This window comes from Anopheles maculipalpis, chromosome 2RL, assembly GCF_943734695.1.
Source record: "Anopheles maculipalpis chromosome 2RL, idAnoMacuDA_375_x, whole genome shotgun sequence".
Taxonomy (NCBI): domain Eukaryota; kingdom Metazoa; phylum Arthropoda; class Insecta; order Diptera; family Culicidae; genus Anopheles; species Anopheles maculipalpis.
In genome coordinates, this window is record NC_064871.1 from 71,546,806 (window position 1) to 71,572,899 (window position 26,094).

The window sequence follows — 26,094 nt, forward strand, 5'->3', positions numbered from 1 at the left end:
CCAATGTATTATTGAAATCATACAATTACATTACATTACATGGAAATATTATGCAAAAGTTTGATATTACTGACTTTAAACCACAACATTATTGGTATTTTTTTATTCAAGAGGGACGGCCATGAAGATCTAATTGCTTAAAACTAATTACAAGGTTAAAATTCCTTTCACTTTGGTTGGGAATCATTATCTTATCCGAACCGGGAAAGGGCACCATAAGTGTTGGTCCGTCATCCAAAACTCCTGTCATTGATTTTCCATTTCAAACCTAGGGTCTTTATCATGAGTAGACTTTTGATCTTGGATGTACTCAGTCGCCTCTATGTTGATCTTTAGTCCATGAGTTAGTCTCATGCGTTTCGATCGGAGCAGCAGTGTTGTACCGAACACTTCAGACATCGTACTTGTCGGGTGCGGAACGGTCCACGTCATCTGACAGCGGATCATAGCGGATTAACCGGAGCCGACAGCGGCGAACTCAGGGCGAAAACGATGTAAACCGTAGGGTCTCTATTGACACCTTAACTCTACTAAGATTTTTTTCAGTACAAATTTGCCTTAGTAGTGCCTTAGTTGGTGGCTTTACAAAGATATTTTCAATAGGGATACGCTGTCGAGCTGTGATCTTCAAAAAGCGAACCAGGAGAGGCTTTGTTACTGGACGCTACAGTACTTCATCCATACTTTCTTACATTCATGCACAATTAATCATACAAGCGTGGTACATATGCTATCTGAGCAAACAATAGGAGATGAGCGGGGGGAGGATGACAATAATAATCCGATCGCTTAACAAAAATCCAAAATTAATCTCAGGTAAGCATCGTCGAATTCTTCCAAAGGATTCGTATCGGATCATATGGCAACTTTCCAATACTCTGAACTGCGCGTCACAGATCTTCTTACTCCAAACATGACCATTATAGATGATCTAAGTTTGTATTTGAGGCCGAAGGCAAAATGCTTTGGAGTCGACCTGTCTTAAACGCTGAAGATGCGCGTCTAATGCGAAATGACCAAAGCCTCTCTTCTTCATCAAATGGCTAACTAGACTTCCCGATACCACGTAGTTGGATAGTCAGTCCTCACTAAGGGGGGAACGGTCCGGATGGGATTTGAACCCCGGTCCTGCTGTTTGAAGATCTGACCCAAACCTAGACATCATTAGATTGAAACCACTGTGGAACCAAGTCTTCCACCGAGCGATGCAGAAAGACTGTGAGGTACGCATGTGTTCGTGAGGAAGGAAAAGCTTGTCGAAAAAGGTCCTTTCGAACTACCCTTCTTCGAGAATTGGTTTGCCTTTTCATTCCTGGCAATTCCGCAAACGGCAGACAACTCAACAAGAGATAAATAATGAGCTTCGATTTCTATTATTTATTTCAAGAAGTAGTTCGAATAGTACGAAGATTCTCCGATAGTTTGTGCGTGGTGGAAGCATTAAAATCTATGCAGGCTCTTGAGAGCCTACGCTTATTTCTATTTTTAAGGGATCTCCTGTCTTTCTAGCTATATGAATGCACTATCGCCTATGTTTACCACATGTAATCCTTACATGTACCCCAGTAATGGAAAAGAAAAGAAAAGTTGTGATTGAGCTCCCCCAACACAGTGTTCTGTTTACTATCCCTTCATGGTCAATTTACTAGCTTTAAATGAGTGCACACTAAAAGTTAATTGTACAGTAAATCCAATAAAACTATTTCCATTCGCCTTTCTCCCAATCGCAATCACGAATCGAATGAGTCATGAAACTTGTATACAATTTGCACTGCATCATTCCATTCCCGACAGTCCCCATAAACCGCTCATCAGTCCATCCAGCGGCGCATAATCTCAATCAAGCTCCGATTACAATTCGAACATGTATCAACATGGTACATCCCACCAGTGAAACCAGAAAACCATTACCAGTGTCGCATCTTTCATCCGGTTTGATTTTCCCGGGTAAAGATGGTCCATCCGCATCCCCATCCGCACTCGTGCAAAACTTTCTCCCTTCACAATTGCCTTCCATAAATGACTGCTTCCGGGGTGGGAGGAAATGGAAGAGCGTGGATCGTGTAACATTCCCGATGAGTTTCTCGGTAGTTGGGCCAAAACTCGGCATAGTTTTTCCGACTGCTTCAAAAAGTCAAATGCAGCCCAACCGAAACGCACAGTGTTTGACACTTTTTTCCCGGAGAAAGTATCCCAGCATCCGTCCCGAGGGTTCTGTCTTCGGTTTTGATCGTTACCAACATTCCTCTACCTTCCTCTAACTGCTGCCGCCACTTTCAGCAAGATGTCATCGTCCATATTGCACCGGGGAAAATATGCCCCCGGAGATGGAGAGCGTAAAAAAAAACGGACACATTCACATCCAATTCACATCTCCTACATCCAAGGATAAGTACGTGAACTTCCGTTCGGACTGGAGACGTTCAACTGCTAGACGTGCCAGACGATACCACATCTTCCTCGGTCGGGGCAAACTCCCATCAGGAGGCTGGCAGCACGCTGTCTGCAAATCGCCGAACCCGTGACACAACATTTTCCCATTCAACCGCTCACGCCGGTAGGGAAGGTAGGGAAAATAGGGTGGACATTTGTGCGTGGGTGAAATTTATTACAATTTATTTTGATACGAAAATGACAAGTCCCCATCGCAGTTGTATAAATTTTATTGCATGTTTCACGATAAACAAAATAAATATCCCCGCTGTTACCCGCTGTGGGCGGGCAGCAAACACTTTAGCAGTGCGAAGTGTGTCTGCAGGAGCGGCCCACTTCAGCGCAGCAAGATGGCGCGCACAGTAGCTGTAGCTTGAGTGGGGCCAGCGGTATCAGTCAATATGAGGGTAATCATTCTTGTTTAAGGATACGCTAAGAAGAATGGCATCCGTTGAGGCGGGGATGATTAGAGGGAGTTGCGCTACCAAAAGGAAAAACAAAGAAACTGGGAACTGTCTGATGAAAATAAGTTACAATCGCTTTTTGTTTGTGAGAAAAAATCTCTTTAATATTAGGCTTTTTGCGGAAGGCACAGTCGGATATCAAGAGTGTGCCTGTACAACGAGTCCAATCACTTGGTTACATTGTATCGTGTTCTTTCGCGTATTGCTAATGCTTCGGCAGGGAAGAATACGAGTCATCATAAATAGCAATGAGCTCAATCCATCATCATCATCATCATATTCATGGAACTGTTTTAGCTGACAGCTTTAGAAACGAAATATACCATCCATCCAGCACGAAAAGCCGTACGACTTTCCAGCCCCTTGGAATGACGTTTTATGAGTCATGTTTCGGATGTGTCGAGGTGCCATTTTTTCTTTGCACCCCTGGGGTATGCTCCTGTATTTTTTTTTTTAGCGTACGTCGTCACAATTTGCCTGTTTTTGTTGTCCATTTTCTTATGGCGCGTGCAGTTAAAGTACAAAAAAAAAAATCCATAAAGCATTAGAACTTATTTGTCAATAGAAGTCAACCGGTGTGGCATCGTTGCGGGCGATTTCTTTCTTGCCTGAGACACTGTGCAGCGCGATAAAAGCAGCCTCATTGTCGACGTGGTTCTTAGCCAAACGCACTTGTGCCACCATTAACACTAAGTTGCAAAACCCAAACGCCAGCTCGTGGCACGTGGCTGGCCCAGTTTAACCCGCCGGTGAACAAAGGTCGCATTTTCCACAATTCATCACCATTTTCTCGCGTACCTATCAACGTTGCGTGATTCAATTTGACCCGCAATTATTCAATTGATTGTAAAGCGATAAATTTTCTGCCCCGAAAATCCACACATACAAGCGCACACGAAACTCTTCCCTTTTCGGACACGTTTCTGCTAGCGTCACGATGACACGAATAAAGCAATAATCGTATCAAGGCAGGGGACAGCAGGGACTGTCTTCCGTGTTTTCGATTGATAATAACAAATCGGTGATGCTGCTGCTACTGCTGCTGCTATTTTCTGCTCCCGATGTGCACACCCGAAACAGTAGTTGGATGGCCGAAAAGAGTAAAGTTGCTGTACAAGAGTGTCAATTTGTATGTTTAACTTGTATAACTATGAGCAGGAAGTGTTACATTTTTTTGTAAATAATATAAAAATAGAATAGTTTCACGTAGATAAAGAAATATAAATTCAAAAGTTAAAATAAAATTGATAACTCACTACCTAAATGAAAACATTACAAAAGAGCACTAAACAACACCAACACAATGAAAGAAAATTGATAGAATTAATGAAAAAATACCAAAAACCTTAATGTGCGTTAAAAATGAATAAGTAAAACAAACACAAAATAAAATGCTGCTGACACGTGCTAAATCTTGCTGAGCTTTTAATACTTTTTTTTTCTTTTTATTTTCTTTATCATTTACAAAAAGAAAACTCTGAAAACTGTGCACTTTTGCTGCCCATTGTGCCGTTGATACCATTTTCAATATCCTTTCGACAACTGTTCGGGATATTGGTTGGTGCTAGTACCCCCCAGCTTGCCCTCGCTCGTACGCCTTCATCATCCCACCGGGTGGTGCTAGTGTAGACCGACCAACAAAACCATGACTTGACACATATTCTCATTGTTGCCGGCGGGACAAATTCTGGCAATCGATGAATCGGTCCCAGCCCACTATCTACAACAGACCTGTGTCTAGCAGCAGCAGCAGCAGCCGCTTCAACTACTGGACTGGAGCAACAGTTTCCGCCCGGGTAGAATGTCCCGGTTTTCGAAGTTCAGTGTTCGTTTCGTCGAACTCATCGATTGCTGGCCGTTGCACCGACCGATCGCCAGGGAATGCAACCGGCAGTCGGGTTGGGCTTTGACAGCCATGCAATAATCTTTCGTCAGTTGGCTTGCGAGACACAATGCGCTTTGTGTCGCCTTTGTATCTGCGGTTGATTCGTTACTGACGAGCACGGTGGAACCACTTTATCGGTCTTTCTCTTCTGGTAGGTGGAAAATGCAACGGCATTGGGGAAGAGTTATTGGGTGTAGCAATTAACAAACAATAGCAGGTGAACAAATTTCGTTGCTATTGGAAAACTGGATGGCGCGTTGGGTGCTAAATCCTAACAGGATGAGAAACCATGCGCGTTTGAGGTTTAGATGAAAGCTCTTTAGTTCCGAGGACATAGTGGATAAACTTCAGCTGAGCCAATAAGTTTACATTTGCAATAATATTTAAAAGATCAATTGATCAAAATGTAGTTTTTTTGGTTCAAAAACATGGAAAATTTATGAGTTTTTGCAATAATTCCTAAAACTTGCCTTTCATTTGCAGCTACATAGCTACAGCCACAGGAATGTTAATTGGAGATTTGATCAATTGATGCTAAAATTCTTTCTTGAAACTATAACACACACAGCTTCATTCGAAGACTGATTTCTGGGAAACTGGGAACCCTGGTAGATCTTCATCGTTCACTCGGGGGAAGGAGTTGAGGATGTGTTTTAAATAGTTTATAGCAGGGATCGTAATCAATTTAACACGTTAAGTACCTCGTTGAAAATAGTCTGCTTTCGATTCGGCTCACACTACATTCCAGCGAATGTGCTGGACACTATACAAGCACGTATGAACATTTTATAATGAAACAGACTTATTTGTACAAACCAACACATTCCATTGTTTTGTAATGTTCAAATCAAATGAGAGCAGTGTCTTCTCTTTTTTTTTTCTTTCTATTCTTGGCCTGCTCAGGAACGAGCACGTTGTTTGTAGACATGGCCTGTTCGTCAATCCGTTTCCAGGAATCTCGGTCTAGGGCTGCAGTCCTCCATCCACGGCTGCATCCAATATCCGACAGGTTTGGCTCCACTTGGCGTCTTTAGCACTCGCCGTTCAAAAATGGCGAGTGCACTGGCGTTCCCTGTCAGCATAGTCCAAGACTCGAAACCGTAGAGTACTACCGGACGTATCAAGGTGCGGTAAATCGCGCATTTCTTGTGTTGTTGGAGTCTTCTGGATCGCAGGAGTTTGTGGAGTCCTTCATAGGCTCGATTCCCCTGTACAATGCGCCTTCGGATTTCGCTGCTTACGTCGTTGTCCGTAGTTACGATTGTACCAAGGTAGCAGTACTCCTCTACCACCTCGAGATCGTCGACGTCAACTGATACTGTCATACGCCACCTTGAAGTCAATGAGCAGGTTGTGCTCCTGGCATTATTGGAGAATCTGCTGTAGAGTGAAGATTTGATCGGTTGTCGATTTGCCTCCAACAAATCCAGCTTGGTACAGCAATCTTATTTCTCCTCCAGACCCAGGATTCCCCGGTCCGACGATATGTGAAGCTGATGAAGCGCTGACGGTCTCAAAAATTATTGTTATCAAAGTAGCATCGTCTTTCCGGTCGGCCCAACACCTACTGACGGTAAAACTTTCTATCGGACCTAGAGGACCGACATGGTAGCGATCTTTTTAGTAATACTGGCATCGTTTGATTTGCCACTGTTTGTAAATAGTATTTCATGTTATGAACTTATCCATTGCCATCTAACCACCTTAAAATGCATGTTTAATCCTTCTAATCTTGAACTGTAAGGACAGTCCGGTGGGATGCAAGACAAAGCTGGCGGTTTTTAAAGGACATGACGGGGATTCAAATAGTTAGAACGCAAATCAACCACAGCAGTCATGTACAATTAGAACACGAATAGAACATGATGGAGAACACGCACAAGAACTAGAGAGGAGATAGTTAGAGTTAGAGTTAAGCTTAGAATTAAGTTTAATGATAAATAAAAATCTTTTTTGACCCACCCGGCTGGATAAATGATTTACCTAAATCTCATCTGGATTGTTCTTATTCTTCTAGATGGCTGGCTATCCTCTTTTTCTGTTTCTTGGCTTAATGACCTCTAAGGACACGCCGCTCATCGGATGGCTTACTAGGCTTGCTGATAACACGTAGTTGGATAGCCAGTCCTCACTACGGGAGAACGGTATGAATGAGAACTCTGGAGCCGTCTACCATCCCTAGGTGTAACCTCCTAGGTAGTTAAGAATTGGCAGGGATTTTTAGCGGGCAAAGCAGAGGCGGACTTCACGCAACTCGGGATTCAAATACTATCCACACACGTTTTGAGGACTTGACCAAACAAGTACGTGGTATCAACAAGTCTCATAAGCCATTCGGTGGCCAGCATAGCCAAGCAGATCGTTAAGCTAAGCAGTAGAAGAATTGTTTTCATATTTTTATTTTTAATGCAACTTTGTGCCCTATTTACATGACCATTAGTGACCGTTTTAAGGTGTTTTCGATGCATGGTAAACTCATAACATAAAATGTGACTTTATGGTTTTTCAGAAGCATTCGTTTATTTTGCCGACTCTACCAGTAAATTTCCGGCGTCTTTAGCAAAATTCATGTTTTACACACGTTTTCTGCTTTCATCCATTTTGTTCAACTCGAGATGTAGCAAATGGGCTCTATTTGGGATTTTTAATGGACTCCAATTCCAACCCGGTCAGCATCATCATCAATGGTACACATTCAAACACACACGCACATGCATACAAAAATACAGCGAGTTTTCTGGCATGGATCCTGGGTTCACCATCCTGGTAGCCCTCGGGATGCTTTTCGGTTTGGTGCCTTTGACGCAGAAAATTCCCTTTTTCAATTAAATGCACTGAGAACTGGTGCACATGTTTAATGGACTGTTAAAATCACCCTCCGGATGCTTGGTACCGGGGAAGGCAGTGCAGCGCACCCAGGAGAAGGCAGACGCCGGTAGAGCAACATTATGTATCGAGGCAAACCATTTGCCAACATTTGCCAGCGTACCGGGAATGGGATAGTTTACTCCGCACCACATCGTGAAGCACACCGTCCCATTTTCGGGCCACATCCAGGAACGATGCAAAAGAAACAGTACCGGCGGGCATCGCAAATGCGACTTTCGAGGTGGAATGTCTCGCATCAAAAGGGACCGGAGAAAACCTAGGCGAAGCAACACAAAAAAAAAAAAACATAACCATGAGAAGTTGGCCGACTGTTTGCCGGAGAAGCGTGAATTTGCTGATAGAGGCGCGGGTTTTTTTTAGCACTTTTAGCAAACGTTTTATTTTGCTATCGACAATTAAAGAAAGTTTGAAAAAAATATTATCCTTCGCAGCTAAATAAAACGGCCAAATAAATTATCAGTTCAATCAAAGGGAACGATGGCTACAAACGTATTAATAAGTGCTGATCGGTACTGCGTACGTTCCCATCCCAAAGGATGTTAAAATCTCACCGGCGGATATGTTGACGAATGGTAAAATTTAATTTGGCAACATTTGCCACCCGGATGGGCGGTGACAGGGTGGTTGATGTTTTGGCAGGCGAACATGCAGCATGCAGCACGGACGCCCTAGCGGGAATCAGCAGTAAAGTAAATGGGAAGTGGTAAATGGCCACGAGAAAACGCCCCACAGTGGAGAAACAAAGCTCATATCTTCTGCATATCGTTAATCGGAGGGATGACAGTGCACAGTAGTATTGTGGTGATGAAAATAAGGACAAATTTGCCCATTTTTTTTTCTACTGTTCATTAACTATGTCAATCATGGTTTTTCTGTTTGGATTTCAATTTTAAAGTTGATTTGTTGTTGCGTTATTTATTTCTTTTTTCAGTTTTTTCTAGGTTTTATCAGTTTCGTTCTTATTTTTTTCTGTAATTTTTGGAGTGGAAATATGAAAGGACAGTTTTTACGTGTGATTTATTATTCTATTTTAAGTTTTATCATACTTTTTGATAGTGTGTTCCTTATTTAATTTTATTTTGCAGTTATATTTGTATTTTTCTATATTCTGGTTGGATGTTTTACTCCCACTTTGCCTTTTTTTTATTATTTATAGAGCCTTTGAGTCTTTGAGACTACACTCGCTTCTGTCACATTGTCTTTGTTTTAGATTATGTTAAAAGTGAAATATTTTTCTATATTTTATTTAGAAGTTTTACCGTCACATTTTCGATGTACTTCAGTTTGACTTGATTTTTTTATAATTTTGTTTTCTTTTATTTGAATCGTAAAATATTTAAGTCCTCTTATTGATGAATAAATAATTATGAGGGTTTAATGTCGTACAGTCCTAATAGTAAAATGAAATTTGTTTAAATAACTCACCAAATAAATTTCAGGAGCCACAAATGTAAGCGAGGAAAATCCTCGCTTCAACCATATGAAAACATTCTAGTCTTTCAAACTCCCATAGTACGATTTGATGGCAGTAACAAGACACTGGCTGACGAACGCACCACAATCCATCGGGAGCTGATGATTGCATTCATATTGCGGCTAGTTGGTTACATTCGAGTGAGCAGAAATTACTTCTTCCACCGCACGATGACGGGAACTGTGACTGTGGCCAAATAAGTGTATGCATGTATGTGTGTGCGTGTGTGTGTGTGTGCACACTGTGGATTACAGCACAATATTCTTGTTAATTGAAAATTGGATTTAGTCCCTTTGATAGCATCACCCGCCTCCACGAAACCCTTACGAAGCGCTAGTGGTACGACGTTTTTCCTAGGCAAATCTTTTGCGCTGCATTGTCACAGCGGGGTGAAAAACTCACGCTTGTCCCGTTGGCTGCTCCATTCGAGCTAGCCCTTGCTTGTTCGTTTCAGCCATCGGCAGAAGCTGCGGAACATTAGCGGGAATGCGAGTGGGCAGTCAATGGTGCATGAAAGTTTCAGGCAAATGTCTTCCGCTTGTCCATCCCTTGTGGCCTCGCACCGTAAATGTAATCGTTTTCGACCGAATGCTGGCGGGACTATTTCGCTGCACACGTCCCCCCGCTCTTCATTTTTCGCTAATGGTCGGTTTCGGTGGTAGGATTGGGATTTGTAATCTCATTGTAAGAACTACACGGTTGAATGCATTCTTGCGCGGTGCTTGCCACCATTTGTCTACTAAACCGACTCAGCGATTTTATGGGTTTACAATTGGGGTTTCATCTCATGCGGGCAGTATACTAAGACGTTTTATGGTTGCATTTTTAAGTTTAAGATGGTAAAAAAGCGAATAAGATTCAATATGCCAATCAAACGCTTGGAAAGAAAGCATTAGTTGCGCACAATTGTGTGCTTAATGGGAATGTGGCACAGAAATCGTACTTTAATCGGAAGCATAGCGGAAAGGATTAAATGAAAATTTAATTGTGAGCAAAATGGATTTTATTTTGGGAGGCTAAAGATATCTGGAAAAAAAATTTACATCTTGATGAAAAGAATATAAAAGATCAAGATAGTAAAACAGTTAACAAACTTGCATGGAATCATCCATTAAAATCATTACAGTAACACTATGGAAACTTCAAAGATAATCGATGAAGTATTATCATTTCATTTTCAATAAGTTAACAGCATCCATGCACAGCTTTGAAATTGAAGATGAATATGGAATTAAACTGAAATTGAAAAACATGATCCTTGATGTTTTGTTTCAGTATTTTTTTGTTGAATTACGTTTCGTGTTTATGTTATGTTTCATTTATTTAAAATAAATTACGAACGTACAATGCCATAATGTCATGTTATTTTTCATACCTGGTCGCAATTACGTATTAATCAAACTAAGGGCAAAAACAGACATAATATAGTTGTGGTCGAGAAGAAGCCAAAATCGGATGGATCACGGTACGCCTTTTGGTGGGGAAGAAGAAACTCGGACTTATAAACGCGACGCGAACGGATTGCGGACAACGTGATTGCTTGCTGAGTGAATCAATATCTTTCTTCTCTAGGACTGTCTAGGCAGTCTGAAGATTCTAGATGAGTATCTCCCTTACTGAAACGTTGGAGGCATCGAGGCCTTACCTTTGGTAGAGGGACTCTCTCATCGTTTGAGCAAGTTGGTCAGGCAACGTTGGATATTCAGAAAGAATATCCTAAGATCCTGTCCCAAATACTCTTCTGCAAACTTGATCCCTTTGCTACAGATTTCGTCGGAAGGTACCAAGCTGGATTTGTTGGAGGCAAATCTACAATCGAAAAATGCCAAGAGCACCAGATTCATACGCACCACCTGTTCATTGACTTCAAGGTGGTCTACGATACCACAGATCTGACCGAACTATGGAACACCATGCAGCAGCACGGATTCCCTGGGAAGCTGGTACGGCTGCTAAAGGCCACTATGGAAGCAGAGTATCAGTTACGGCGAGGATCTCGAGGTGGTAGAGGAGTTCTGCTACCTTGGTACGATCGTAACTTCGGACAACAACGTAAGCAGCGAAATCCGAAGGTTCAGAGGAATCATGCCTACTACGGACTCCACAAACTCCTGCGATCCAGAAGACTCCAACACCACACAAAATGAACATTGCTGACGGAGGCCGCCAATGCACTCGCCATTTTCGAACGGCGGGTTCTAAGGACTATCTTTGGCGGTGTATGTGAACAGGAAGTGTGGCGAAGGAGAATGAACCACGAGCTAGCTGAGCTGGTTAGCGATGCTGATATCCTGACGGTAGTCAACGCCGGAAGGATGCGTTGGCTGGGTTACCTGAAGAGAATGCCGGACTCATGCTCCCCAAGAAGGTATTCCTTAGTGACCCCAGTTCGGCACGAGGCGTAGAGGAGCACAGCGAACTCGTTGGCTGGATCAAGTGGAGTCTAACCTGTCGAAGATCGGATCCAAACGTGGATTAAGTGATGCACCCGTAGACCGAGTTTCCTGGAATCTGATGTGACATGGCCATGTCGACACGACGTGCTCAATCCTGAGCAGGCCAAGAAGAAGAAGAAAAAGAAGATATCGATTCTTCTTTTTGTATCGATACAACATAGGGATACAAAACAATTTTCATGTAAGTTTGACCGGAAGAATTCTGTCAACACTTTTATGTCTTTTATCCAACACTGTTAAAGCAAGAAATTAAGTTGTTTTACAATTTTATTCTCATTTTAAAATTATAAAATCAAGCAGAAATTGTTGGATTTGCTAAATAATATAATGAATAATTCTTAGCTATTAAAAGACAGCAAAACAAAACAAACCTATCAAAGTATTTTACTTCTTATCACCCTAATTCCTGTAATAATCTTTCCCTTGTTCACTAGGGCTTAAACTTACTTACCGCATCGCTTGCTCCCATGCACCAACACCACAATGCAGTGCGATGAGAGTGTAAAACGTTTTCATTATTGCACTGTCGGAAGAAAGCATAACTCTGTAACTACTGCCGCACGCTTCGCGGATTACCGGGTGGCCTTAATTTTCTGCTTCCGCTTTTTCAGCAAACTCAACATCCGCCCACCGGTGCAGAGGCAAGCACTGCTAGACGGTTGGCTAGGACGAAATTTATGGTCACACTTCCTTATTAGCGCAGCCCGGATCGTAGCAAAACGCTCCCATTTCTGCTCATCTCACCTACCTCACCTTGCCGAGTGCAGCTAATTTCGGATGTTACCCTCTTCCGACACGTGGTGAGCAGGATGTGGATCCTGGCTGTGGTAGCAAAGGAAGCAAAAAAAAAAAGTTTCACCAGCTGCAGTTTTATCCCCGACCGAGCTGTGATGTGCTCGTCTGGGGGCTAAAGGCGTCTTAATCGTTCACTTTTTCCTGTAATTATTAAAACACCAGGCTAGAAGATGGGAGACGTGAGATGCTATGCTGAAGGAAAAAGTGCTCCAACAGCAAGATGGGTGTAGAGCGATAGCGAGCGGACCACCGTTTTATGACACTGTCCGGTGGGGAATGCCTTGGTGTGAACGATTCGCGTGTCACCAGCTATCTTGAGCTCGAAAAAAAGGCATGGATAAGTATAATGTAAGGAGTTTTTGTAGTTTTAAATAAGTTCTGCGCTAATTTCTTACATTTTACTTGAATTGGAGCCTGCGTTAGATTCTTAAATATTGTATCAAAATGTTTTACTCCTTCACTGCACCACCACCTTTTCTAAAATGTTTTGCTTTGCCGTTGAGTCCTGACGGACACTTGGCACAGCACCACGGATATTGTAATCCTCCCAGGATGCATTATAACTGCACCGCTGATAGTTTCACTCGCACTGCTACACTTGCAGTAATGTTGCGTCTCATGATATCCTTGTTGGACGGTGGCTCGTTTCATCCTGCCACACAGCGATCTGTAACTTTCTTGTACATCCGCTTTTTATCCACTTGCTTCCGCTGAACGTTTATCCGCCCGCTTTACTGTTGCACCATGGCACGTGCTAGCCCATAGTGTTCTGCAGCCCGGTGTGTACCGCACCCGATAGACCATCTAAGATATCAACTGGGAAATTAACTTTCCTTAATTAACACATCGGGTTAGAATTGCACCCAAGCCCAGGCACGCGGCTATGGATAAATGATGCGGCTGCTCTTGAGCGTGTGACCCTTGATGAAGATTGGCAATTAATTCGCGCACATTCCGACGCTATGATGCTGCTACGCGCCGGTTTGGATGCGAGTTCGGGTCTGGTGCTGTTGTACGTGATATTGTTGCGTTTTTTTCGCACGCTCAGCGGAAGCTATCCCGGGCTGCAGACGGGATATGCAATCCGTACGGGTAAACGGAACCGGATATCCAAGCAACTGCTACAACCGGGGAAGCGGATTTTTTGTTGTTGTATACTTGAAAGCGTGAGAATGTGGTAAGGGATGTTTTTATAAGACTGATTCGTTTGACTATTTCTTGCAGAGAATTGGTTTGTTTTACAATCGCCAAAATTAATTTCATAAGATTAGTTTTATTTATTACAACATCAACTTAACAGGTAAATCAATGATATAAGAATAAAATAAAAACTGCATAATTTAAAACATCTAAGAAGGCGCAAGCCGTCATACTTCAAATAAATCACCATAAAAGCTTAGCAACAGCGAGCAAGCGAGAGCAGCAGGCGAAGAAAAGAAGGAAAGCAAGACGAGGGTACGGCCCTCCAACGAGCACTAGACTGTTCGATTGAAGATTTTCAAAATTATATCCAAAAGCTGATACGGGCAGGATATGCTACTCTATTGTTACAAGTTTTATGATTTATTTTACGTTAATCATAAATTTGTAATGAATCGAATGCGAAAAATGCTGAATTACTGCAATGTTAGAACAAATTACATTATTTTTATTTTGGGAAAGGGTCGGGGGTTTACAAGGAAAAGGGCCATGAAGAGAAGCTAGATAGAGAAGATTCACGAAGACGAGCACGGCAGTGAGATGGAGAAGTGAAACAGATTGGAAAAAGAGCAAAAACAACCTATTGCTCGCAAAAGCGGTTGGATGAGGCTTGACCATGAGTGTGACAAGATTCTAAGGGCTCCAGACCCAGCAAATGATAACGTACAGGAAACCATGGCAACGCTGTTCCAAATACATTGCGCATGACAAAGCGATTGAAAGTCCTCTGATTCCGCTCCATCATTGCTATAGTTCCCACCCTAGAGGAGGATCAAATGATTGAGGCATATTCCTACGATGAGCTGACTAGGGGAAGGAACAGAGTCCGCTTCGCTTATCTATCAGTCCGCTTATAAGAAGATTCCAGAGCCGGATAGATGAGGGAATACCATTAGGACTAGATGAAAAACAGAGCCTAAGATTGAGTAGCGCCGTGTTAACAATCGGTAAACTCACAAGGATGCAATGACAGTCAAAGGTATTTAACTGCACTGGAGAAGGACCAGGTACTTGAGAACCAGAAGTAACTGCAGGAGTCGCAAACAAACTGGCTTAATGTTCAGCAAAAAAGGTCACATATTTCGGAGCGAATCAATAACCGCTCCAAGGGGCATGTAGGGAGGAATGTGATGTGAATTTCTACGATTATTCTCAAATGTATTCAAAAATCAAAGACAAATGTATTCCAACCTATGAGAATGTCAAACATAGCCATGTTTAGTTATTAGTCTGTTTCTACCAGGCTGTCAATGGTAAAGGTTTAAGTGCATCTCAGAGTTTCCATGCATCCCAGAGTGTGCATGCATCCCGGTGGTTGCGGGCAAAAAGGTAACTTCTACCGGGCCTTTGCTACAAATTTTTTTTTTTTTAAAACATTGTTTATTTAAAACAACTTAAAAACTAGCTAAGAAAAGAATAGTGGGGTACATGTAGGGACGACGTACAGGTTTTACAAAGAACACTTAAGGATATTTTCATCATTCACAGCATTGTTGTTTCCAACAATGTGGATGATGTAGTTTGCAAACAAACGTAGGATAGGAATCCTCTTACTTATGCTAATGTGACTTAAAATAGGTAAGAGGAGGGAAGGGAAGTTGAGGTTGTGGTTTGGAACAATGGCTTCCATAGCCTGCAAATGTTAACTGGCAGGCAAACTCGAACCGTCAGAGCTTTATGATCAGAAAAGGCCAGTACGTGTAAGCAAGTCGTCCGTAAGTGTGTCTTGAGTGTCGATGATACGTAACATCGATCGATACGTGAACCCGAACTACGTGTGATATGGGTAAACTCTACAAAGTCGCCTTTGAGGGCCTCCCAGCTATCACACATCCCCATAACGTTGACAACATTCCTCAGAGCAGGGCTAATATTTCTCTCGCCCGTTGCGTCCTTTTGATTCAACACGCAGTTGAAATCCCCTGCGAGAATGACATGCTGAGATGCATTTCGCAGGTAGTACGCTATGGTGCGATTGAAAAACTCCTCCCGCTCTGACCAACGTTGGCTTCCAGAGGGAGCGTAAACGCTACAGAGTGTGGTAGAATTCTCAAGACGAAGACAGATTATACGTGAGTCTAAACTGCGTTCGACGTGAGAATATTTCAGGTGTTCCCGTATAGCGATCGCTGTTCCACGTTTATCATCATTCACGTTCGAGAGCACTTTGTACCCAGGAAGCGCAATGTTGCCATCATACACTTCTTGTAGGAAAATAATATCTGCGTCAATTGATCGAACAAATGAACGCAGAGTATTTATTTTAGTCGGGTTTGAGATGGTATTTAAATTAATTGAAACTAATGTAAAACTAGCGAATTTCAAATAATTTTTTACCCCTCAAAATAAAAAAAATCATTTTAATTATTATTGGTTTTGCAGTAATTTAATTATTTAGTTATTTGTTTATTGTTAAGTATGATGGTACGGCGCCGTTTTTTCAACACTGTTTGGAGCAATGACCATTATCAATAAGGCATTTCCCCCTTATTCTTTGCATTTTCTGGGGTATGCTTGGTTATGTAAAGTTTTATTTATGACAAAGATAATATATTTTAGATATTTTATAGATATTCAGATATTTCTGCATCAATGAAATGGGGCGGTCCGTTGGGGGAGCTGACATAGGCACATTGGCAATGATCTTCACCAGGAAGGACCGGACTTAAACCTCAACCGGACCGTTCCTCCGTAGTGAGGACTGAATATTCCCAAGAACGTGATATCGACAAAGTACTGCGGGACTTGTATTGCTTACAGTTAACTTAAGAGTAAGATACTGCTTTCATCTTTGCTGGCAGACATTTCCTTCTCCGAGCCGTGAACTGGCACCATATATCGGGTGTGCTCGGTTGTTCCGTTGCATAGCATTCCGTCAACCAGAGCCAAAGTCGAATTTTTAGCGAGGGTCTTATCGTCAACGAGCACCTCATTCCAGGTGTTCCTATCGGTGTTCAGTTATCCATGCGTGAAGTCCTGTAGGTAGCGGGGATCTTGATCATTTTCCATTTCGAAGGTTCCTGGTTGTGTCCGAACTTGGAGTTTATGATCTCGTTCGTGTCCTCCTTCTCTCTTTCTCTGCTTTGTCCGTCCAGACAATAGTCGGTGCAAATTCTTCCAAGTGAAAACCTACCCATTTTAATTCTCATAGAAGCGAGGTACAACACATGTAAGAAGGACAAACAGGGGGTTGAAGAGGGTTGGAAAGGGATCACACTAATCATTCATCAGCCTGCAAAAAAAAACGAAGATCGTTTTCTGGAAGACCTCGTCGCAGTCCCTCAGTAGGTCCCGTATTGGAATGTTTGGCTATTTTCCAATGCCCTGGACTGCGTCTAACAAGGCGGATCGAGCAGCTTGGCATTCCACACAAGACCATATAAGATGATCTATGTCGCGGTATCCGAGGCCGCAGCCACATACTTTGGAGTTGTCGTGTTCTATACGCTGGAGATGCGCGCCCAAAGCGAAATGATTAGATCTAAGTCTAGACATCATTCGAATTAACGCACTTTCTCCTGAAATGCCGTGGAACCAAGGCTTCTAGGACACTTGAGGAATGATCGAATATAGAAACCTCCCGAGCTCATCGGTGTCCTACAATATTTACCACCGAGCCATGTAGAGAGAATGTGGGGCACGCGTGTGGTAGGATAAGCCTGTCGAAAAAGGACTTTTTCTGAAGCACTCTCGCAATAGGCAGGCAACCTAACGAGATATCGGAAAAGATTTCTCAAACATTGAGCTTAAGACTGTTAGTGTTTCCTTTACGAAGTAGTCTGGGCTCTTAAGGCTACTTCACAGATTTTAATGCTTCGATAGCGCTTCAACTGTCGAAGAAAATAAAATATTCGTCTGGAGGACAACATCTTATAATAGGTTGTAGGTCCTTAAGAGGTTAAAAAAAATTCCTACGTCATAACATACATTTTTAATACAAATATGTTTAACATAACCTTAAACTCTGAGGTAGCTGCCCCTGTCAATGTATAGGGAAAAAATGTAAAAAAATTGTTCAAGCTATCGACGAAATTGATAAAAACAAGCAACAAAATTGAAAAAAAAGGCCGACTGCCAGGAATTGTTTCGCGCTTCCCTAATGCATGATTTAGTATTCTAAACTTCAACTGTCCATTCCCCAGTGCATACACGTTCAGGACATCTGATTGAAAGACATAGCCTCGTTTTGATTGATAAGCGCTTTCCTAATTTATGACACGGTGCATTATCTAAATGTTCCGCCACTCAAAAGCCCTAGTGAAGTCCTCGGGGGAAAATTTCAAACGTACAGTTGATTGGTCGATCCGTTTGCTATTAAAACTAGATCAAACTGCACCAGTCCGGCGGGCATTACTTACCGCTGGCAACATGCAGCTAACGATCCCACCCAGCCATCACCAGCAATAGCGCACACAGCTGATACACAAGCGCCAAGGATCATAAAACAAATTGCGCTTAGCGAACGCTTTGTCATTTGTTGGGAATGGTTAGGCTTCATTTTGTGCTTGATGTGCGGGGTTCACTCGTTTGTTCCCCATCCAAAGGATTTTCTTTCCATTGTCAGTTTGGAGAATGTCATACCAATTTTTGAATTATTAATTGCTTGCAGAAGCCTCACCCAGCAAACAAAGCGCAAATCGCAAATACTAAAACGGGACTCATTTAATGTGCGTTTGCCGTGAAACCATTTTCGGGCGTAAAGTCCTGCGTGTTAGACCATTGTTTGATGCTCACTGTTTAAAAGTGTCGTTTGTCCGTGATCTACGCGAAGTGATTTATTTTTCATCCTTTTTGACAGCGTTCCGACCGGAGAAGTTAAAGAGCGGGGGGAAAAAATTACAAAAAAACCTGCTTTTTCATCATGGCTAGTGGTTGTGAAATTTTAGCTCCCAGTGCCAGGCTTAGAGCTGGCAGATGCATGCGAATCCCGAAAAGAGGAGAGATCGACTATGGTACACGAAAACAGTAGTTTGTTCCATTGACCGGTGATGGTCGTCCTGCTGATGGAACACATTTAACTGGACTCGTCGTTTCCACATGGAGCTGACTGACCGGATCCGGGATGAACACCTACCACACGACTGAAAGCAGTGTGCGAATCGAGCAGAGATGACCCAAAAGCTGCTGCGGACGGAGTGTGCCACCCTACCGTGGCTTTCCATCATTAGCTGACAGACTGGATATCCATAAATAAATTAAAATGAAATATGAATCACACCAGAGCTAGTGTGCAGCATGGTGTGACCGGAGCATCATCGCTCTCCGAGCGCATGAGGACTCCCAGGGACTGCCCCAAAGGTGGGTTGCTTTGGGGTGGGTTTCGATGGCGGAAATCGGGAGCCGGGGGGGGGGGGGGGGTGACAAAGTTTAAACGAACGGGAGTCTGGAGTAGGGTCGGCGGCACCGAGTCAGGATGACGAATGTTTGTGTGTCCCAGGGCGATTTGATCCGATTCTTTGCTGACCCTTCGGTGACTGCTGATCCTTAGCTTAGCGGAGTGCTCATCCAATTTACCACTCTGTTCACACGACAGCTTGCATAAAGAGATGGAAACGTCCGTAGGATTGATGTTATTGTGGTTTTTATTTCTAGCTCTATAGTACATCTACGTTTTAAGGGGTTTTAACAATTGAAGATTAAACATCTCGTGTTTCACAAAAGTCAAAACGGTTGTGAAAAGACATTATTAGGACATTTACATATATTTGTATGTCGTGAAGAAAAAAATCATTTTCAATAGTATCACTATGTGGATTTGTAGATAATTGTGAGCAGAATCCGATACTGTCTTCAACGCTCGTATAATAGAACTTTAACTTCGCAATTTTATCGATTTAAATTTATTTAAAGATATTTTTTTAGGTAGCAATATAAACAGGTATAAACAAGTTAGCAATATAAACGAACTTCATTGAGTGTCTTAGTAAATATAAAACAAAGTAAGATTTATAAAACCTAATACAATTCATAAGACTGATAATTCTGCTACTGTAGATGACCAATGCACTACATATGCATATGCATATGCATGCTGTATTAGCAAAAGCTTGATAAGTTTATTTTTGCTGTTCTACCACCTGAAGAGCCTGAATTGATGACTTCACATATAATCTATCCGAAGATGGCAAATATTAATAATTAAAGAATTCTTTAATTTCCTTATGGTCCTCTAACAGAAGCAGAAAAGAATCGCCGATTGTCTTCTAACAACAATTTAAGATTACATTTGTTTTGCTTTTGTGCAGGATGCATGGTTTTATGCTGAATATTTTTAGCCCTGAAGTATTAAATGCTTGAACTCAAGCACTTATTTGGGACATATTATTTATATTCTAAAGGCCACGCATTGCCTGACAGTGAAATGAAAAGCAAAAATAGTGAAATGATTAGCTTAAATCTTATTATTGAAAACAGCGCGTGTGATATAGAGAGCTTACCCTTGAAGTTTTTCAATGTAAAATTTAAATAAAATTGTTTCTAAAAATTGAAAATTTTTAAATTTATCTAAATTAAATTAAAGTTAATCAAAGTTCTGACGAAAATACGCAGAGAGAATAATAATGTATCCAGTTTAACAAAAATAAAGCAATACAACTTTTTTGTTTACAATCCATTTCCCCAACAGCAGCATTCTATTTTCTTTCCCTATTTTACGACATGTGTTTGCGTTTCAATTTTACTTGAGCTTGTTGGTGCGGGACGCTTGGTAGCCTTACTCGGACTTTAATCCACACCACTCCCTACGTTCTGTTAGTGTAAGAGCTGTCCTGTTAGTGTACCCACATACACATACATACACACAGAAACACACTCCCTCTTCTTTTCCGTTTCGCAAACTAACCACCAGGTCGTAAAACACTCGGTTCATCCGTAAATCCTTTTTGCCGCTGCTGCCGGCAGAGAACCGAAACCGAACCGAAGTCTTCGGATGCGCTGGTATTTATATTAAAAACGATGATTTATTAAGTTTAACATTTATCCTTTCGCCCAGCGGCCGCCCAGCGTGTGTCTCGGCACTGTGACCGGAAGTCAACTGCCGGGACATGCTGATAAGGGATGTTTTTTTTTTGTGTGTGTGCTGGGACGTTCTCTGGGTGGCTCGAACGGAACAAAACCATCCCGCTGGAGAGATACGTTCAGGAAGAAAAAGGAGGAATAAAATGGAGCATAGAATCGGCGCAAAAAACCATTACATCTTCCCGCTTGGTGTTGGAGCAGAATCATCGCGTGTCTGAAGAGATTTCCCGCTGCACCAAACTTAATTGCATGCTGTGTTTTTCGATCACACTGGTTTTCTCTGTTTGCAGTAGAATTGAGGGACATTTTGGGGGAAACAATTCGCTACGAGAATTGTAAAATCCGCACGGAAAACATTCACGGACGCTAGGGAATAACTAATCTCTTGGTGAGGTTCAAAAGTGTACAAAACAAATATGGCAAATATTTACGGTCGCCAGCACAATCTTTCGGTGTCCATCGTGCTGGTCACTTGCACGGATGTCTTAGTTTGTGGATCTTTAGAGCACGCGGCTGTGCCCGTTTTGGTGCTTTTTTGTTCGCCTGTTTGTATCCAAAACCTCTTCGTTCTTTTCTCCCGGGACACACTGAATTTGTTGGCCGCGTTTGCTTGGCTAAGAACCGTAGCGCACCTATGGGAATTTTCCCACAAACCTCAGACAAAACAGCCAGACACCGCCTATACACTGGCTGTTTGTGTGGGAATTGTGGATTTTCTCGGGAAATAAAGTGCGCTCGGAGTCAAGTAAACGAGTCAGATTTGTCACATTGCAATACGGCTGCCTCCGGTTTGTCCGTATCCTTGGACCAGGACCCAGTAAGGAACGCTTGCGGTATGGTATGGAAACGTGGGTGCACGCAGGTTGGATGGGAATTGGTTTATTCTCTTTCGCTTGTCCGGCACAAATCGGTTGCTCATTGGCCGGTAACCGCAGCCGGGTCTGCGGAACGAAGGATTTATGGAAGCGTATGGGTGAAATATTTTCCAATTAGCTCCTTGGCCTGGTGCCGGTATCCGCACCAAATGGGACAAAAGTGAATGAGTGCTTAAGTAGATCGATGCATCTGGCATGCAGGAAGGATAGCTTCACATGTCACGAGCAATTCACTGTGGCAATTGAGCTTTAAAGCGTATGAAGTTTCATATGCAAAAAGTTATGAAAACCTTTGCATTGAATTCGGTCCTTATAAAGTCTCAGTAATAGAGGAAGGACTGTAGGAAAAAGTAAAAGTATGTGAAGGAGAATTATTTGAATATTTGTCGTGCGATTAAAATTCCATTAAAATTTTATTTAAAAAACTTAATTCAAATCGTTGGTACGAATTTTGGTGTATATTTGTAATATTACCAGCTCCAACTGTTGTTGGTCCAATTGAAGGTATATTTTAGTGTAGAATATCAATTATTGGAATCATATAGGAAAAAAAAAACAATCAATTGATACCATCAGTGTCTTGCCTAATAAAAGATTCTTTTTTCCCATTGTCATTATTCCTAAAATCTATTTTCAGGCTCCTAGCTGGTGTGTTAGGCCCCGACCGCTTTTGAATGCCATAGTAAGATCTAAAGAATTTAGTACTAATGGCCCGCTTTTAAAAATGTTTTTTGCATACCGCTCTCTGAATAACTCCGTTGATCCTGCTTTTAGCGCAGATAAGCTTAGGCTTGTTCTATGAGGCATTTGTTGAGGAATATTTGATACTGGTTAAGCTTGAAAGTTTATAGCAATCGTAATTTTAATATCTTATATCCAGCTTTACAATTCATTAAACTTATATCCTATTTGGAGGGTATACATTTACATTTTCCTGAGTTTAAGTGCATCTTATCCCGAGAAAACTCGGTTGATGTTGTTGCTGCAATGTATCCTTATGTTCTTCATATCCTCTGGATCCAGGGGATTAGCGCCTCATAGGAGCATCGCACTTTGGAGACTTGGCATTGGATCTCAAGATAACCCCCTTTGATGCGGGCACTCCATTTCGTTGCCAGCATTTTGATGTTGTGACTAGCGGCCCCGCCATCGACAAAACGCACGAGTCCGAAAGCTGCAGTAGCAACTGCAACCCAACTCACGCATTCACCTACAGTAAGGTCACCAGTAACAAATTCACTACTTCCAAACCTTATTCAATTGGTTCTGTTATCCCGACGCCTACAAAACGCATGGAGTCGAAAGCCACAATAAAGTTACCACATAATCGAATCTATTCAGCCATCGGCAAGGTTACGTTACGCCAGTTACGACTTTAGATTTTCTAAACCAATTTTTGTTGTTTCTTAGTCCAAAATAGCGACTGGCGCATGTCTATGCCACCGTTCCGAACGTGTAACAAACAAAAAACAAATAATTATAACAAACTATAATTAACAAACCGGACTATAGTGCGTACTATCTAAGGGAAGGGAGAGCGGAAGGGGTCAAAGGACGATTCCCATCTGTTTGGCGAAGTCAAACAGAACCATTCTAAGGTCATGTTTCTTACAAATAGTTATGGGGCCTACATAACTATTTGTAAGAAACAGTTGGCAAAATAACTTTGCACGTATTAATACAAATACAAGAGGCCTTGTCTCAGAGTCGTGATATTCAGTGATTTATTTCCTTTTCTAGAACTTCTGAATCAATTGAAGGAATTTGTCAAATCGATAGACGATTCTTGCAAGCTTCATGCCCATTAATCTAATGGAATATTGTATTCAGTGAGGGTAAATTTTCAACTCGACCGTAAAACTTTGTAATCAGCTTTGAATTTTCTGCCTAGCGTTCGGTCTTGCCCCTGTCAAACTGTCCTGTCCCTGTAAAAATGCTAAATATCATCCTGCAGTTTGTCTTCATCGGCACGTTATGCCTTTAATATTTGAAACGGTTTAACGCAAGAAAATATTTAGAAAAGTTGTTTCAATCACTGATTCTTTAAACCAACAACATAACACAAAATATAACATCGATCGATAACAAAATTTCCTCTCAGTGAAAGAAAAAATCCATTATATGTTTGCAAAGATTCACATAAAGGACTCGTCCGAGGGACATTTCCTTTCCAAATCATCAGGTGAAGCAGGATTGGCCTTGTAATGGTAAAAAGATTTCCAAATAAAAGAAGAGAAGAAAGGATTCAGTGCCATGTAAAGTGTCAATATTGTCACCACTGTGATATTTATCATACTTTCTTATGAAAACAAATTTCTTTGCTTTGGATGAGTCACGACGGTCAACTGCGTCTGTTTAGTCATAACAGGCGTTCGGGATAAATTTGACAGTCACCTACGGAGAAAGAAAAAAAAATTGTGGCAAAATTAATCATTGGGGAATTTTTGTTTGTAAGCAATACGGCCTGGCCGTCCCTTATGAATAAAAAAAAAAAAAATTTTTTTTTGTTTGTTTTAGAAATAGTAGCTTACCATGTATTTCATTCATTTTATTCAAAATATCCGCCCTTGGCTTCTATTAAGGCCTCCACCCGTCTCCGGAACCGGGAACAAGCCCTGGCGAAAGTTTCGCGGGGTAGGGCCGCGAAAACGGACCTGAGCTCCGCCTTGGTGTTGCGCCCCACACGAAATAATCCAATGGATTAAGATCCGGGGAGCTGGGAGGCCACACAAGTGTTGAAATTGGCCGCCAACCACTTGGCCGCCAACCAAGGCTTTACGACGGTGTCCAGCATGGAAATGTACCCGTCCGCGTTCAGCCTCAGCCCCTGCTCGAAAAAGTGGGGCGGCATCACGTCCCCTTCCGATGACACGCAGGAAAACACCATCACCGTCTGGGGGAACTTGGTTTGCGGCACCCGTGGCACGTCCGCCGGGCAGTAAGCCAGCCACCGGTTGTTCTGGGTGTTAACCGTGTCGGCGGTTGTCGCGTCCGGCGCGGATAATCATGATGCATGTGATCCGCTTCCACAATGTACTCTTTTTTGGCATTTTTTTATCACGGGATGTTTTTGCTGCTTGTTCCATACACTTTTAGCTGTCGAATGACGTATTGCTTGTTTTCCTATGCCAACTCCATCACGAGTTATAAACAAAAATGTAACTGTGAAAATTATCCAAAACGTCCTGCGACTGCGACTTCTAGCCCGCAACTGCCTACTGACTATTATGTGTGCTGTCTGCTACTCCTTTTTGTGACTGATCGACTACCTTTCCATGACTGACTGTTAGAACGGTGGTTCTTTATTTTATATGAAAGTTTTGAGGACAAACCGTGAGAATAATGTGGATGGAAAGTTCCATCAACTAACATTCCTGAGGATACACCCATGCGTACATTTTTGCTTGTCTAAATTATGATAGGTTCTGAAGAGTGGAAAATTCCACTTGTATTTTGATCTATCTGTTTACTTAATTTTGAATGGTCATAGGCGATGGCGCATGATGTAGTTCAGTTTATTACTTGATCATGTTGACATTCTGCATAATTATATGCATTGCTTGTGGGTTTAATTTGGTGCTCTTGGGAGCTACATGTGATCAGCTCGGATATATTTGGCTCTAAGCTCAGAGCCACCTTGATAGTGTTCTAATTGATCTGTTGTTTAATTTAATGTCCAAAAAAATTGTACGCAGCTTTTATGCAGTTTACACATACAATTGAATTGGTTTGCAAAGGTGTTATGGTGGGATATATTACATCCTGTTGTTTCTAGTCTTCTTGACCATTTGAGCTGGATAGTACGTCCTTCGTATGGGCGAAAGTTCTCTGTGTGAAGACAGGCATCGCTACAGTCCTTGCTACCGGACTCGTCCTTAAGATTACAACAAAAATGGTATATAATGATACTCTTTATGACAACGTGTACTATTTCTCATTTTTAAATAAGCTTTATTCTAGCAATGAGTACTTTAAGATACCATTCAGACAACAAATAATAACATCCACTTCAACGATAAGGCATGGCACATCAAAATATCTCATTTCATCCATTTTTCCAACGTCTTGCTTTCAAAACTTCCCTATGCTTTGCTTACTAATTTTCTGCTTATATCATGATTTTACAAATAAAAAGGAAGCAAGGAAGAATGATGGAAAGCTTTAAAATATTTTTTTTTATTTTTGTTTAAGTTTTTGACAGGTATTTATTTATTTTGAGCGTTACGACTTACGCCGTACAGTCATGTTAGCCGACATATTTTATAGTAAACAAGCATGCAGTCAATGCTGTTAAAAATGTCTACATTATAGTTAATTCAGCAAACTTCTTCATATTTTTTGGGCAACGATGACATTTTACAGATAAATCACACTAAAATCTGTTCTAAAATCTCAAAAAAGCATTTAGAACTATGATCCTTGCTCTTGTGTAGTAACATTTATGAGTGCGTAAGTATTTTTCGTAATACTATCAAATTTAAATTTTGTACAACCTTGTCTGCAATCTTATTGAGGAAAGAAATAAAGCGTTTAGCCTATCAAACTTCATTCAAAACAGTTCAGTTAGTTCTCATTCCTGATAATAAAAGAAGCCATATATCCAGAG

General features: G+C 41.7%; 3 protein-coding genes across 6 annotated transcripts in view; 1 reads left to right on the forward strand and 2 right to left on the reverse strand.

Moving 5' to 3' along the window:
• The window catches only part of LOC126568803 (gastrula zinc finger protein xFG20-1-like), a 343,175-nt gene that overhangs the window by 240,342 nt on the left and 76,739 nt on the right, over positions 1–26,094 (reverse strand). The window lies entirely within an intron of this gene.
• LOC126556360 (probable cGMP 3',5'-cyclic phosphodiesterase subunit delta) overlaps positions 1–26,094 on the reverse strand; it is a 441,422-nt gene that overhangs the window by 210,860 nt on the left and 204,468 nt on the right. The gene's annotated exons all lie outside the window — the stretch shown is intronic.
• LOC126556322 (ras-related protein Rab6) overlaps positions 1–26,094 on the forward strand; it is a 467,299-nt gene that overhangs the window by 103,311 nt on the left and 337,894 nt on the right. The window contains exon 1 of one of the 4 annotated variants that reach the window (XM_050211574.1): positions 20,782–20,785. The exons of the other annotated variants lie outside the window; for them this stretch is intronic. The gene's annotated coding sequence lies outside the window, so the exon portion shown is untranslated. Of the gene's footprint in view, positions 1–20,781; positions 20,786–26,094 lie in introns of those variants that run through there. 4 annotated transcript variants of the gene reach the window in all.